The 15,225-nt window shown below is 42.2% G+C and overlaps 1 long non-coding RNA gene across 1 annotated transcript in view; it reads right to left on the bottom strand.

Annotated features, from left to right (window-relative positions):
- Positions 1–3,756: 3,756 nt before the first annotated feature.
- Positions 3,757–15,225, bottom strand: part of LOC138743259 (uncharacterized) — a 102,835-nt gene continuing 91,366 nt past the window's right edge. The window contains exons 2-3 of the long non-coding RNA XR_011344760.1: positions 4,898–5,622; positions 3,757–4,477 (exon numbers count right to left, since the gene is read on the bottom strand). This is a non-coding gene — a long non-coding RNA (uncharacterized lncRNA). The remainder of the gene's footprint in view (positions 4,478–4,897; positions 5,623–15,225) is intronic.

Below are 15,225 nucleotides of genomic sequence, written 5' to 3'. Positions count from 1 at the left end.
AAAACAAAAGATGAAGTCCCCAGGGATGGCCTTGATTGGCCTCAAGCTGCCACAGCAGCTTGAGGAAGAGAGAGCTGGGGCAGTCGCTCTGATCTTTGAATCTTCTGGCTGCAGGGGAGGGGCTGGAGGATTGGAGAATGGCAAATGCAGTCGGCTTGTTTGAAGATCATGGGGAGAAACTTGGGTATTGTAGACCAGTATCCGATCGATGAGCATTTGGAGAAATACTGACTCCAAGGACAGTCGGCATTGCTTTGTGAAGGGTGGGTCATGTCTCATGAGTCTGTTTGAGGGAGGTAACAGAGGAAATGAGGGAGGTAACAGAGGAAATGAGGGAGGTAACAGAGGAAATGAGGGAGGTAACAGAGGAAATGAGGGAGGTAACAGAGGAAATGAGGGAGGTAACAGAGGAAATGAATGAGGTTAGGGTGGTCGACATGGAATTTAGCAAGATTTTGACAAGACACTTGTCCAGAAAGCAATTTGGAATGGGATCAGGATCACTTTGGCTGTGGATAAAAATTTTCTTCGATGAAGAAAGCAGAGAGCAGTGAAGTGCCACAGGGATCTGTTCTGGGACTCCTGCTCTTGGTGATTTTTATAAATGACCTGGATGAAGAGACAGGATGGGTCAGTAAGTCTGCAAATGATGCAAAGGTTGGAGGAGTTGTGGATGGAACTGAAGGTTACAAGAGAATAAAGACAGGATGCAGAGTTGGGCAGGAAAGTAGCAGATAGGCTTCCATCTGGTGATGTGTGAGGTGATGCAGTTTGGAAAGACAAACCACAAGGCTGGGTATAGGGTAAATTGTTCCTTAAGAGTGTGAAAGAACAGAAGGACCTTGGGGTCCAAATCATACACCCCTCAAAGTTGCCACACAAGTTGAGTTAAGAAGGTCCGTGGGACACTGGGTTTTGGTCACAAGGGGGATTGAACTCAGGATTAGAGAGATCTCATTAAAACTCTACAAATCTGAGACCACATTAAGGGTATTGTGTTCAGTTCTGGTCACCTCATGATAAGAAGGATGGAGAGTGTGCAGAGGAGATCGATGAGGATGTTTCTCTGTAGTATTGAAGGATGAGATTTTTTAAAAAGTCTAAGATGATGCCAGGCATAGGTTTCCAACAGGAGGTGCAAAGTGAAGTGAGAAGTCTTTTTTTTTTTTTTTTTAATGTATGGAGTTGTGGGTCCCTGGAATATTTTGCCAGGGATTTTGGTGGAAGCTGAAATATTGGAGGTATTTAAGAAACTTTTAAACATGTACATGGATAAAAGAAAAATAGGGGCTATGATTAAAGATGCAGGTCAGCACAGTATCAAGAGCTGAAGGGCCTGTATGATTATATTGTTCTACTATGGCTTTTACAATACCTTTCACAACAAATTATGGACAAGTCCAAAGCAACAAATCACAATAAAACCATGTTTCCTACCTCCTTCCAGTGACAAACATCTTTTTACTTCTACAATTGAGCCCCTGTTTTACAGCCATGAACTCCTGTCACCTGATCAACAACTTCTCAGTCCCTTAATTGAAGCTGCCTTGCCATTGGTTGCAACTGTGGAGACAGCCCCCTTGCAGGAATGTCCAGCCACAATCAACTGCAAAGATCTCCCAGATGTTCCTTGGTCATCAACATTCCAGCAAGGGGCTGCCTCCTGCCTCCACAGTTGTGACCAATAGCAAGGCAGCATCAATTAAGGAATTGGGATTTTATAAAAAGCCTTCACCCAGCCAATAAAAAGTGGCCCTAATTTAAATTTCTCCAATACTTTGAACATAAAACCTCATTCCACTCGAGGAAAGGCCTTCTCAGCATTTAAAGCAATTACCATAGATTGGCCAGATTGCTCCCGAGAAACATTAATTAAAAAGTCAGTTTTATAATATTATCTGCTGAATACTGATTTTTAATAAAACCAGCTTGATCTACATGAATCAAATCCAGTAAATATTTAGCTAATCTATTAGCTAGAACCTTGGCAACAATCTTATAATCCATGTTTAATAAAGAAATAGATCTATAAGATCCCACTTTTAATGAATCCCTATCCTTCTTAGGAAGGACCATAATAAGCACTCTAGAAAAAGATTCTGGAAAAGAACCAGTCTCTGTAGCCATCAATAAAGGAATTAACAAATCCTGAAATTCTTTATAAAACTCAGAAGTAAAATCATCCTCTCCTGGAGATTTCCCATCAAGCATTGACTGTAATGCTTCCTTCACCTCCACAACAGTAAAAAAAATCATCTAAATCTTTAATCTCTGCAATCCCTTAAAAATGGTAAAACCAATTCAGACAAAAAGGTGTCGCTTTTAGCATTATCTTTCAATACTTCAGAAGTATACAATTTCTCATATAAGCGAAATTCATTATTAATTTCCAAGGGTTTAAAAGTAATCAATGTGTCATGACTCATAGCATTTATTGTCCTAGTAGCCTGTTCAATCTTTAAGTGCCATGCTAATGCTTTGTGAGCTTGTTCACCCAACTCAATAACATTGTTTAGTCATCTGCAGTAACTTCTCAAACTTGTGTTTGAGATGAATTATACCGCAATTACAAATTAGTTAAACAAACTTTTTTAATTTCCATAACCTCACACTTTCTCCAAAATCTCCAGCTCTTTCTCTAAGTTATTCGTCTCAGCCAAATGCTGTTTTTAAAAAGAAAATTCTAGCTGTAAAACTAATAATCTGTTCCCTCAAATAAGCTTTCAATGCATCCCGCAAAACAAATTTACTATCAACTGAATCCACACTTATTTTCAAAAATGACTCTATATGATTCCTCATAAACTTAATAAAGTCAGGATTTTTCAACAACATCAAATTAAATCTCCATCAATACACATTCTCCACAGTCTCAGAACCAGTACAATTCATCAACAACAAAGAATGACAGACAAAATCCTACTTTTATATTCAGCCTTAAAAATTCTTCCTTGCAATTGCGCTGATACTAAAAATAAATCCATTCTAGAATAAGAATCATGCCGGGATAAATAAAAAGAAAAATCCTTCTCAGTAGGGTTCAACTTCCTCCAAATCTCTACCAAGTTCAAATCCTCCATTACCGTCATTAACTGTTTGACCATCATTGTTCCAACTACCGATTTTGGAAATTTATCTAACAATGGATCCAAACAACAATTAAAGTCACCTCCAACCAATATTTTATCATATGCCTGATTTAAATTCTAAAAGGAATCCACCATAAATTGTTCATCATCTATATTGGGAGCATAAACATTAATTAAAGTCCAAGCTTCTGAAAAGAAATTCGCAATTAATAATCAACAGCCTGCCAACAGCTTCAAAAACTGAATCCAATATAAAAGATAACTTTTTTTATGAATTAAAATAGCAACACACCTTGCTTTGGAGTTGAAAGAAGCAGCTATAACTTTCCCAAACCAATCTCTCTTTAATTTTTGATGTTCCTTTCAGTCAAATAAGTCTCTTGCAAAAATGCAATATCAACTTTAAACTTTTTAATACAAGCTAATACCTTCTTTTGTCTTAATCAGATTATTAAGCCCATTAACATTAAAGGTAGCAGAATTTAAGTTAGCCATAATAAACTATGCTTACCCCCACAGGGGCGAAGCACCCCCCACCCCCCCACCATGGCTCATTGCAAACATTAACAAATATCTCCTCAAAGAAAGAAAAGACAAAAAAAAACATAAGAAACCCCCACAAAAAAAAACAACAATATAAGTGTAGTACCCCCCCCCCCCCACTCAATTACATGGGAGTGACAAATGCCAAAAGGTGGCCGACAACTTCGGAAGAATTGGCAATCGAACCACCTCCCCCGAACAGAACAAACAACAAAAAAAGAAACATAACCAATTCAAGTATGATAAGCCACTTCCAAATCACAGTTAACTTGGTCATCATCAAAACAATGTCAATCAACTGTTGAGTCTCCATCTCTCGGTTTCCATTCTTTCCTTTCAGAACTGAAACAAGTTGTTGAGAAACACAGGTCTTGCTCCTGCTTATTAACAGGCAAAGAATTAGCAAAGATAAGAGCTTCAGCAACATTATCAAAAAACTGAGCCTGGTAATCCCCATAAATTTTTTTTTTTTAAACACAGCAGGGTAATGAAAAGCAAATTTATAGCCCTTCTTCCACAAAACAGCTTTAGCCGAATTAAATTCTTTACAACATTTCATTACAGCTTGGCTCAAATCAGCATAGAAAAAAACTATTATTCTTAACAATCAAAGGACCCTAATTATGTCTAGCATTCTATACTGCAAGTCTTAAAATCAATTCTCGATCCTGATAGCACAGACACTGAATCAGAATGGAACATGACACTTCACTAGGAAGAGGTTTCCTTCTTATTGCTTGATGAGCTCTATCCAGTTCCAAGCCACTCGGAAAACGAACTGTTCCCAAAACCTCAGGAATCCACTTTCGAAAAAATTGAACTGTATTTGAGCCTTCAAAATCATCCTGAAAAACAACAATTTTAACATTATTTCTCCGACTCTGACTTTCCAAAAGATCACTCTTCTTCAACAAATCTCTCTTCTGAATCTTGCAACTAGTAAATGAATCCTCCATCTCTCCATCTTTTCTTTCCACTGCTCCACATTATCTTTACAGTCAAGAAATGCATCTTCAATCTTTTAAAATTTATCTTGATCCTTGTCCACTGCTCTCAGGCACTTTTTGACATTCATTTTAATAGAAGATATTTCATCCTTCATATCAGACATTTCACCTTTCATCTCAGTTAATTGCTCCTTGACCACTGAAAATCCTTGGCTCATCTGCATGGCTAAATTCTCTATTTGTTTAGATATATCAGATAAGGCAACATTAGAATGTGATGGGTCTGATTTAAACTTAAAAGTCTGTCTCAGTACAGACCTACTCTCAATCAGGCCTTCTTCTTCCTCCACAAGTTGTTCCTCCTCCTCTTCTAATCCAGCGATGTCTTCCACTTCTTCCTTTATCGAAATGGAGGGGTCAGGGCAGCCCGACTATGGGTGCGGACTCCCCCCCCCCCCACCACCAGGCCAGAGTCGCTGGACTGAGGGAGGTCAGGTCCCCCTGCAGCCTGGGCTGATACGAACATAGCGCACATGCACAAAGTTTCGTGCATGCGTGGTTGGTCATCATGTTCCGGAGGAGATTGATACTGATCGCCGGCACCATCTTGCACAGCGGTACGCGAGGTCGGCACCTGCATGGTATGGACTCTACCCGTCAATGATCATTGCGGTCGGGGCTGTGCTGAAATCAACACTGGAGGCTCCATTTGTCCAGCAGGCCGAGTTTCTTCAGCAGTTCCAGGGTGTGTAGTTGCTGTTTTTTTTACCCATTTGAGCTTTAATCCTTCTCATAGCTGCATGTAAGGTACAACTATATAATTAACAGTTTAAAAAATTTTTTTAAAAACTTTAAAACGGGTTTTGAATAGTTCTGCCAGGGGGAGGTTTTTTCCCCACATCTTCTCCCTACACCATCATGCCACATTTGCCCCGGTTTCCAAAAAAATCTTGTACTGCTTGGTAGTGAAGCCATGAATCTCTTCTCACAAGATGTTTAAAGTAGGCCCGGGTCGTCCAGATGTTGCGGAAACTCTGCAGCACCTATTGAGATACAGAATGCACCTTGATTAATTATGTTTTAATGCCATTTTTTACACCTTGAGTTGTACACAATTGGAATACACTTTGCTATCTGTTGGACACTAAAGCATTCTAGACTGGAGTGTACTCGCATATTTCTGATGATCCAAATACATTTATTTCCACTTATTGTCAATTAAATTCAAATGTACTTTTTTCTCTCTCTCTTATTCCAAGCAAGTTTTTTCTAATTATCATACACTGTTTCTGTACAAGCCCCGAGGCCACCATTTGGGGAAATATAAATGTTTTGTGCTATTTGTTTTAGGTGTGTCTGACTCAGTGATGGCATATTGCACTTGAATTAAGAACTTTAGCTTCAAACTGTGCTCCATGTCTTGTACATGTCGATCAACAACACTGGACCACGAAGATTTTGCTTCCTGAACACTTTTGGATTTTGGGCTGCTGATCAGGAAAATCACCTTAAACGTTTCCTATCACGTAGATATTGTTATTTCCTACCATATTTTAAGTTTACTAAAATATTGCCCACAAAGCAAGCTGTTTTGGTCAGTCAAACATGCCAGAGGATGCACTCAGTGCGGACGCTATGCAAATGTTGTCTTAGACCTGGGCATGCTTCGTTAGGATGCAGACAGGCTATAAAAGCAGCTCACATAAATGGAAGCTGTGTATTATATTGACACCAATTGATTGCACATTGAAGCATTTTGTTACAAGCCCAGAGGACCTCAAAACCCAGCAGCAATAGAAATTCACCAAGACAAATGTTTACTTAAACAAAAGTTGCTTTTATATTTTCTTTAAACATAAAAACAGGATCAAACTTTAACTTATTGCTATTAACTTAACCTAACATAACCTCCTTCTAATTCTAAGTGCATGTGTATGTAATGTGCATATGTTCAGGAAAGTTCTTTGTTTCACAGTCTAATCATTCACTTTTCACTTCTCCAAGTTCACCGGTATCAGGCAATTCTTATACTATGCACAGAATTCAACATTTATGAATCTTCACCAGGCTCTGGTGCTTAAAGGTAAATGGTTACCACTCAGGAAAGTTCTTGTTGGTATCAGAGAGGTATTTGTTGCTCGTTGGACACACACAAACTGATTTCCTCTAATCAGTCACTTCAGTGGCTTGCCGAAGAAACTTGCCATCATGGGTTTTCCAAATTATAACCTCCAGGTCACTGACCTGCGCAACCTCATTCAACGCACCCCTACAGCCGACAAGGTTGTCATCCTTGACGACTTCAACGCTCGCGTCAGCAAAGACTCAGAAACCTGGCCAGGAATCCTGGGCAAGCATGGTGTCGGCAAGTGCAATGACAATGGGCGCCTCCTGTTGGAGCTCTGCGCAGAACAGCGGCTTGTCATTACTAACACCCTTTTTCAGCAGAGGGACAGCCTGAAGACTACCTGGATGCATCCCCGATCCAAACACTGGCACCTCCTGGACTACGTCCTGGTGCGAGAAAGAGACAAACAAGATGTGCTCCACACCAGGGTCATACCCAGCGTGGAATGCCACACTGACCACTGGCTGGTTCGCTGCAAGCTCAACCTTCACTTCAAGCCAAAGCCCAGGAACAGTAAAGCCACCAGAAAGAGGTTCAATGTTGGAAACCTGCAGTCAGACAAAGTGAGAGGAAACTTCCAGGCAAACCTCAAAGCAAAGCTCGACGATGCAATCCGCCTCACGGACTCGTTCACTGAAACCCTCTGGGATCAGCTGAAGACTACCATACTGCAATCCACTGAAGAGGTACTGGGCTTCTCCTCCAGGAAAAACAAGGACTGGTTCGACGATAACAGCAAGGAAATCCAGGAGCTGCTGGCAAAGAAGCGAGCTGCCCACCAGGCTCACCTTACAAAGCCGTCCTGTCCAGAGAAGAAACAAGCCTTCCGTCGCGCATGCAGCCATCTTCAGCGCAAACTCCGGGAGATCCAAAATGAGTGGTGGACTAGCCTCGCCAAGTGAACCCAGCTCAGCGCGGACATTGGCGACTTCAGGGGTTTCTACGAGGCTCTAAAGGCTGTGTACGGCCCCTCACCCCAAGTCCAAAGCCCGCTGCGCAGCTCAGATGGCAAAGTCCTCCTCAGCGACAAGATCTCCATCCTCAACCGATGGTCAGAACACTTCCAATCTCTTTTCAGTGCCAACCGCTCAGTCCAAGATTTCGCCCTGCTCCAGCTCCCTCAACAGCCCCTAAGGCTAGAGCTGGATGAAGTCCTCACCCAGGATGAGACATAAAAGGCAATTGAACAACTGAAAAGTGGCAAAGCAGCAGGTATGGATGGAATCCCCCCAGAGGTCTGGAAGGCTGGCAGCAAAACTCTGCATGTCAAACTGCATGAGTTTTTCAAGCTTTGTAGGGACCAAGGAAAACTGCCTCAGGACCTTCGTGATGCCATCATCATCACCCTGTACAAAAACAAAGGCGAGAAATCAGACTGCTGAAACTACAGGGGAATCACGCTGCTCTCCATTGCAGGCAAAATCTTCGCTAGGATTCTCCTAAATAGAATAATACCTTGTGTCGCCGAGAATATTCTCCCAGAATCACAGTGCGGCTTTCACGCAAACAGAGGAACTACTGACATGGTCTTTGCCCTCAGACAGCTCCAAGAAAAGTGCAGAGAACAAAACAAAGGACTCTACATCACCTTTGTTGACCTCACCAAAGCCTTCGACACCGTGAGCAGGAAAGGGCTTTGGCAAATACTAGAGCGCATCGGATGCCCCCCAAAATTCCTCAACATGGTTATACAACTGCACGAAAACCAACAAGGTCGGGTCAGATACAGCAATGAGCTCTCTGAACCCTTCTCCATTAACAATGGCGTGAAGCAAGGCTGTGTTCTTGCACCAACCCTCTTTTCAATCTTCTTCAGCATGATGCTGAACCAAGCCATGAAAGACCTCAACAATGAAGACGCTGTTTACATCCGGTAACGCACGGATGGCAGTCTCTTCAATCTGAGGCGCCTGCAAGCTCACACCAATACACAAGAGAAACTTGTCCGTGAACTACTCTTTGCAGACGATGCTGCTTTAGTTGCCCATTCAGAGCCAGCTCTTCAGCGCTTGACATCCTGTTTTGCGGAAACTGCCAAAATGTTTGGCCTGGAAGTCAGCCTGAAGAAAACGTAGGTCCTCGATCAGCCATCTCCCCACCATGACTACCATCCCCCCCACATCTCCATCGGGCACACTAAACTCAAAACGGTCAACCAGTTTACCTATCTCGGCTGCACCATTTCATCAGATGCAAGGATCGACAACGAGATAGACAACAGACTCGCCAAGGCAAATAGAGTCTGGAAAAACAACCAACTGAAAAACCTCACAAAGATAAGCGTATACAGAGCCATTGTCATACCCAAACTCCTGTTCGGCTCCGAATCATGGGTCCTCTACCGGCATCACCTACGGCTCCTAGAACGCTTCCACCAGCGTTGTCTCCGCTCCATCCTCAACATTCATTGGAGCGCCTTCATCCCTAACATCGAAGTACTCGAGATGGCAGAGGCCGACAGCATCGAGTCCACACTGCTGAAGATCCAGCTGCGCTGGGTGGGTCACGTCTCCAGAATGGAGGACCATTGCCTTCCCAAGATCGTGTTATATGGCAAGCTCTCCACTGGCCACCGTGACAGAGGTGCACCAAAGAAGAGGTACAAGGACTGCCTAAAGATATCTCTTGGTGCCTGCCACATTGACCACCGCCAGTGGGCTGATATCGCCTCAAACCATACATCTTGGCGCCTCACAGTTCGGCGGGCAGCAACCTCCTTTGAAGAAGACCACAGAGCCCACCTCACTGACAAAAGACAAAGGAGGAAAAACCCAACACCCAACCCCAACCCACCAATTTTACCCTGCAACCGCTGCAACCGTGTCTTCCTGTCCTGCATCGGACTTGTCAGCCACAAACGAGCCTGCAGCTGACGTGGACATTTACTCCCTCCATAAATCTTCGTCCGCGAAGCCAAGCCAAAGAACAAAGAAAGAATTATCCCTTAGTATTAGATGGAGAGCAGAACGTTCTTCTCAGATTCAGCTCTTTATGAATCTCCCACAAAACCTATTTAGAAACACAAGAGATTTCACGTGCTGCAATCTGCAGCAAAAAAAAACACCAAATTGCTGGAGGAACTGAGCAACTCAGACAGTATTTATGGAGGCAGAGGGATGTTGGACATTTTGTTTCAAGACTGAGAGTGCAGAGGGGAGTTAAGAAGTATAAAAAGGTGACAGGGAGATTTGAGGCAGGGGCTGGCAGATGGTAGATGGAACCGGGTGAGAAGAGGGATGATGGACAGATAGAACCAGGTGAGGGTGGTGGGGGGGGGGGGGGGTGGGAGCAAGGTGAAGGAGGGGGAGGAATGGAGTTAGGAGACTGTGGCTGGTGGGCATTAAATAGAGACAGGTAAGTAGGGAGGGGGATAGAAAAGGGATGATGGAGCCAGGTGGGGGAGTGGGAGGTGCAGGTGGAGACAGAGGCTGGAAGCTTTAAACAGATCCACAAGAGCCTTCAGATGTTGGAATCTAATAACAAAGCAAGGTGAAAAAAAGTAAAAGCACTACTGGTACAGGGAAAAACTCGACAGGTCAAACAGTATAAAGATACATAACCAATGTTTCAAGCTATGGAAAAAATATGTCGGTAGATGTCCAAACAATACAGTGGGAGAGGGGAGAGGGCAGGGGAGAGGCATGGACTCAAAGGCCGGAGGTAAAGCAAGGAAAATTATGTTGAATCAGGTAAGGGAAAAATAAGGTCTGATGGAACCAGTTGTGGTTGGGGGGGGGAATAGTAAACCCAATAAGTTGTGTGGGTAATAGGGAGCTGGAATCAGATGGGGGAGGGGAACATAACTGGGTGATGGGATGTTGAAGAAAGGAGCATGGGATGACCTCATTGGATCAAAAAGGGTACAGGTTACCTGAAATGCTGTGTAGCTGAAAAATGTGGCATGGCTGGAGCTGTTACGCTGGTGTGGTGAGCAGAGACACAGCACTCCCACAGGGTCCAACAGTCCCATTGCGTCAGTTAAGTACAGGATTTAAATAACCTATTAAAAGAGCTGGCAGCAGTTTTATTTAAAATTCCTTGACCGCAGGGCCTGTGCCCAAGATGGCAGCATCTAGGTACAGCAGCCGCCACGAGGGTTTCAGACTCCGGAGAAGCAGAATATTGATTCGGGGCATGAGAAAACAGGGAGACCATCACCACCTCCCCCTCCAACCCCATCTGAGAAGGAGAACAGAGGAGACTACCCACAGGATGATGACCTCAGTGGCAGACCAGTGAGGGGTTCTGCACACAGGCAGCAGTGGGCTGTTGGTGACTCAAGGAGAGGGGGTTGGAGACTATGGTTAATGGACTTACACCAGGTGGCGGACTGCTGGAGACTGGCTGAAGGGCAACCAGGTAATAGAACTGGAATGTGAGAGAGTGCTGAGGGCGCTGAAGGGTTCCTAATCGTGTCGGAGGCTCAGATCTGGAGCAAGGGTCACTGATGGTTTGGACTGGACTTTGTGTGGCTGTGGAAGCTACTGGAGCACTGGAAGCGAATCCATAGAAACTTAATGATTCCAGGGAGAATTTTTCTCTGTCAGAGGTGCTTCAGGCAATTTCTGCCGATGGTGAATCTGTCTACCTTACAGCAGACAAAAGACAATTTTGTGTAATATGACACTGCTTTCATTACATGACAATAAATTGAATCTTGAAATTGGAAAATTCAGTGTTCATTCCATTGACCGGTAGACTACTCAGAGTGAATACAGGATATTTATCTTCCAGTTTGTGTTTGACCTCACTTTGGCAGTAGAAAAGGCGAAAGGAAAAAAAGGTTGGTGTGAGATCGTGAAGGGGAGTTGAAATGGCATGCAAGTGCAGTTCAAGTTAACCAATGTGGACAGATTACAGGTGTTCTGCTCAGTTGTTGTAGAAACCACATTGAGAGCACCGAATGTAGTAGATGAGGTTGGACTAGGGGAATGTGAAAGTCTGCATGACCTGGAAAGTCTTTTTAGGTATCTAGATGGTAGTGAAGAGGTGCAAGGACATGTTGCACATTTTGTGATCACAGGAAGAAGTTCCAAGGGTTGAAGAAGGGTGGCTATGTAGGGAAACGTGAATATGGAATGAGCAATCCCTGTGGAAACCAGATAAATTAGAGGGGAGGTGTGATTAGTCAAGGGTGATCATGGCGTTGCTAGCAAAAAATGATGAAGGCTCTGAGGGTAATAGAAAACTGTCCTGTCTGAGGGAAGGGGAAGGGTGAAAGCAAGAGTCTGGGAAATGGAGGAAATGCAAGTGAAAGTTCCATCAACAATGGGAGGCAGAAATATATAGCGGTTACTTGGAAGTCTGATTCCCATCTAGTACAGCTTGTTGGAATGTGGAAATGCATAGTTGTATTCCCCTTGAGAAGATTACCTATAACCTAAGTATAGCATGTTTTCAAAAAATATGGCAGCCATATTTACAAAATGTGGGTGCAAATCTTTAGCTGTGCCCCCCCACCCTGCCCTCAAAACCTGTGTCAACATTCCCCTTGAGATCTAGGTAAGTCATGGAAATTTGAAGCCTATGGAGTAGACAAGTGACAATTCCTTTCTTTCTTTCTTCTCTTTTTTCTTTTTCTTTTCCTTGGGATTTCTTTTTTTTTTACTAATTCTCTCTTTTCCTTTCTTTGGGAGGGTGGGAGGTGGGTGGGATGAGGAATTATCATCAACATGTATCATAGATCACCAGCTCTTTTCTGTATTTGAAATATTTTTTTCTTGTTGATTGTATGTTTGGCATTAAAAAAAATGTAATTAAAATATTTTTTTAAAAAACAATGGTGGGGGAAAGCCATGTTTCTTGAAAAAGGGCATATCAGATATTCTGGAGTGGAAGTTCTGGGGCTGTAGGAGTCAGTGGACCAGTGGACTCCTGGATGGAGACAGGGAGATCCAGGGAAGGGAGAGAGATGTCAGAAATTTCAGGGCAGGATAGAAGTTAGTGGAAAAGTTAATAAATCTGACAGGTTCGGCACAAGTGCAGGAAACAGCACCGATGCATTTGTTGAGGTGGTGGAGAAGGTTATGGAGGGCGGATGCACCAGAGAAGGTTTGGAACAAGAACATTTTAAATAATCTTGTTTGCAAATAGGTTATCATATCACCTGATTAAATATTGTTACTTACATTAATGGTTGCAAAGCCACTTGAAATAATCAGAAGCCGTATTTATATATTTTTCCAAGTTTTGCTGAATTAAATTTTGATGATGCAAATTCAATTACCTAAAGTATTGTTACCTGGTTTAAGATTACAAACAATTCTACTTTTTGCATATCAAAGGATTTTTAATACATTTCCTTGTTTAGAAATTGCTATTGAATAGGATAAAAATAGATCTCTTACTTTAATACAATTGTACAATGTTAAATGTAGCAGAAATACACTTTAATTACCCCAAAACACAATAGTTGCAGATTAAGAGACCAGTTTAAACACAAACTTCCTCTTTTTTAAAGCTTGCTCAATTTATTTATGTCTCAAAGCATATTTTTGAAAAATACATTCATTGACCTTGTGTACTCTAAATGCTGATGTTATCATTTATTTAATGGAATCCCCACCCATTTTCACTATGCTTAGAATCTATTTATTCATTGTTTAAATCTGCAATGCTCTGGACACTGAAAGTATTCTTCAAAAATGACAAACCTTTTTTTTAATCTTGTCCTCAACTTAAAATTAATTTCTTGATCTTTAACTAGCATTTCCTTCATTACGTCTTTTTCTACCATAATGTGTTATTAATGTCAACTGAATTGCTTGCATTTTAGTTTTGAACTGTGGATTAACCCGAGTCACCCATTTCATCTTTAATGAAAACCATCAACAATGGCCAAATATTCACTCATTCCAGGGCTTCAGATATAATTTTAAAGTTTGAAAATTTTACAAATTGGTCTCTGTGCAGTTTGAAAACTTGTCATTTCACTCAAGTTGATAGCATTGTGGCTTTGACCATATATTGTTTCTGTTTCCTAATTCAGAACTTTTAAACATATTCTTCCAGGCAGTATATGCAAACAAAACGTGTATTGGTGAGAGTACAATTTTTTAATAAAAAAGACAACAACAAAGAATTTGCCTTCAGCTTTGGACAAATGTAAAAGATCCTATATTCTAGTTAATGATTAACTGGCTCAACACTGTTCAATTGTCTCATTTCCCTTTATTTTGTTTCAAAGATCAAAGACATTGAAGATAAATATTTTAATTGGATGTTCTCGAAACAATCAACATACAATTTTTTAAACTCTGCAAATGTTGGATGTTTCCTAACCCTTTCATACATTGGGGAGAGAGTGGTGCCATAGTAATGTTATTGTTAATTGTTAATACAGTATTATCTCATTTCTTGATGAGTTGAAATGAGCATTTATATAGTGACTGTTCATTTAAATAAAGCAGCAAGTTCTTACACTTCAGCAAGCAGCTTCAGTATTTTCTAGTTGGAATAACAACCTAACGGATGGTTCCAGATTTAAGTTTACAGAGCAAGATAAGTTCTTCTGGCAAGCAATTAGAAGGCGTTTCAAATTACATCATTGTCTCAGATTACCAAGCAGACTCAGGGTCACAAGGTGGGGGGGGGGGGGGGGGGGGAAGAATCTGTGGACATTGGCCCCCCCCCCAAGTGAGGTGTGTACCCATAAGGTCGCGGCCATCGCTCCGACCCACTCCCCTGCATGACTAGCATATAGCTTGATGCACGCTAGCGACTCTCCACCTGCCCCTGGCTGCATCACCAGCGTGCGTCAAATGTCAGTAGTGTCAACAGGTAAGCCCCAGCTAGCACCTCCCTCCACTGACAGGTAGGTTCCGGCTAGCACTCCCCCATCCCTATCAACAGATAGAGCCTGGCTAGCACCCCCCACCCCGCTGAATGAGCCCCCCCTCTAACATGCTAATGCCCCGCCAACATTCGTTCCGGCACCAACCATGAGCAGACTTTGACATTTCATCTACTGTAGTCACTTCAAACTGACATCAAAGAGAAAGTGAATTTTACAAGAATTGTATTTTCAATTGTCAGAAACCACAAAATAAATGCAGAAAATTCAATGTCAGTCTCCTTGATCTTTTCTGTACAATTCCATAAGACTATAAGACATAGGGGCAGAACTAGGTTATTTAGCCATCGAGTCTGTCCTACCATTTAATCATGATTTGATCCATTTCCCCACTCAGCCCCACCTCCCAGCACTTTCCCCCATAACCTTTGATGCCCTGACTAATCAAGAACCTATCAATCTCTGTCTCTGTCTTAAATATACCCATGACCTGGCCTCCACAATAATCTGTGACATCAAATTCCATACATTTACTATACTCTGGCTGAAGAAATTCCTTTGCATTTCTGTTCTAAGCAGACACTCTCCAATCCCGAAGCTGTGCCCTTTGGTTTTAGACTCTCTCACCATGGGAAACAACCTTTCAAACTCTACTCTGCTTCAATGAGATCCTAACTCATTCTCCTAAATTCCAAAGAATACAGGACAAGCCCTGTCAAATGCTCC

The sequence above is a fragment of the Narcine bancroftii genome, chromosome 9 (assembly GCF_036971445.1).
Source record: "Narcine bancroftii isolate sNarBan1 chromosome 9, sNarBan1.hap1, whole genome shotgun sequence".
Classification (NCBI taxonomy): Eukaryota; Metazoa; Chordata; class Chondrichthyes; order Torpediniformes; family Narcinidae; genus Narcine; species Narcine bancroftii.
Note: the sequence above shows the minus strand (reverse complement) of the source record. Positions and strands in the feature narration are given on the sequence as shown.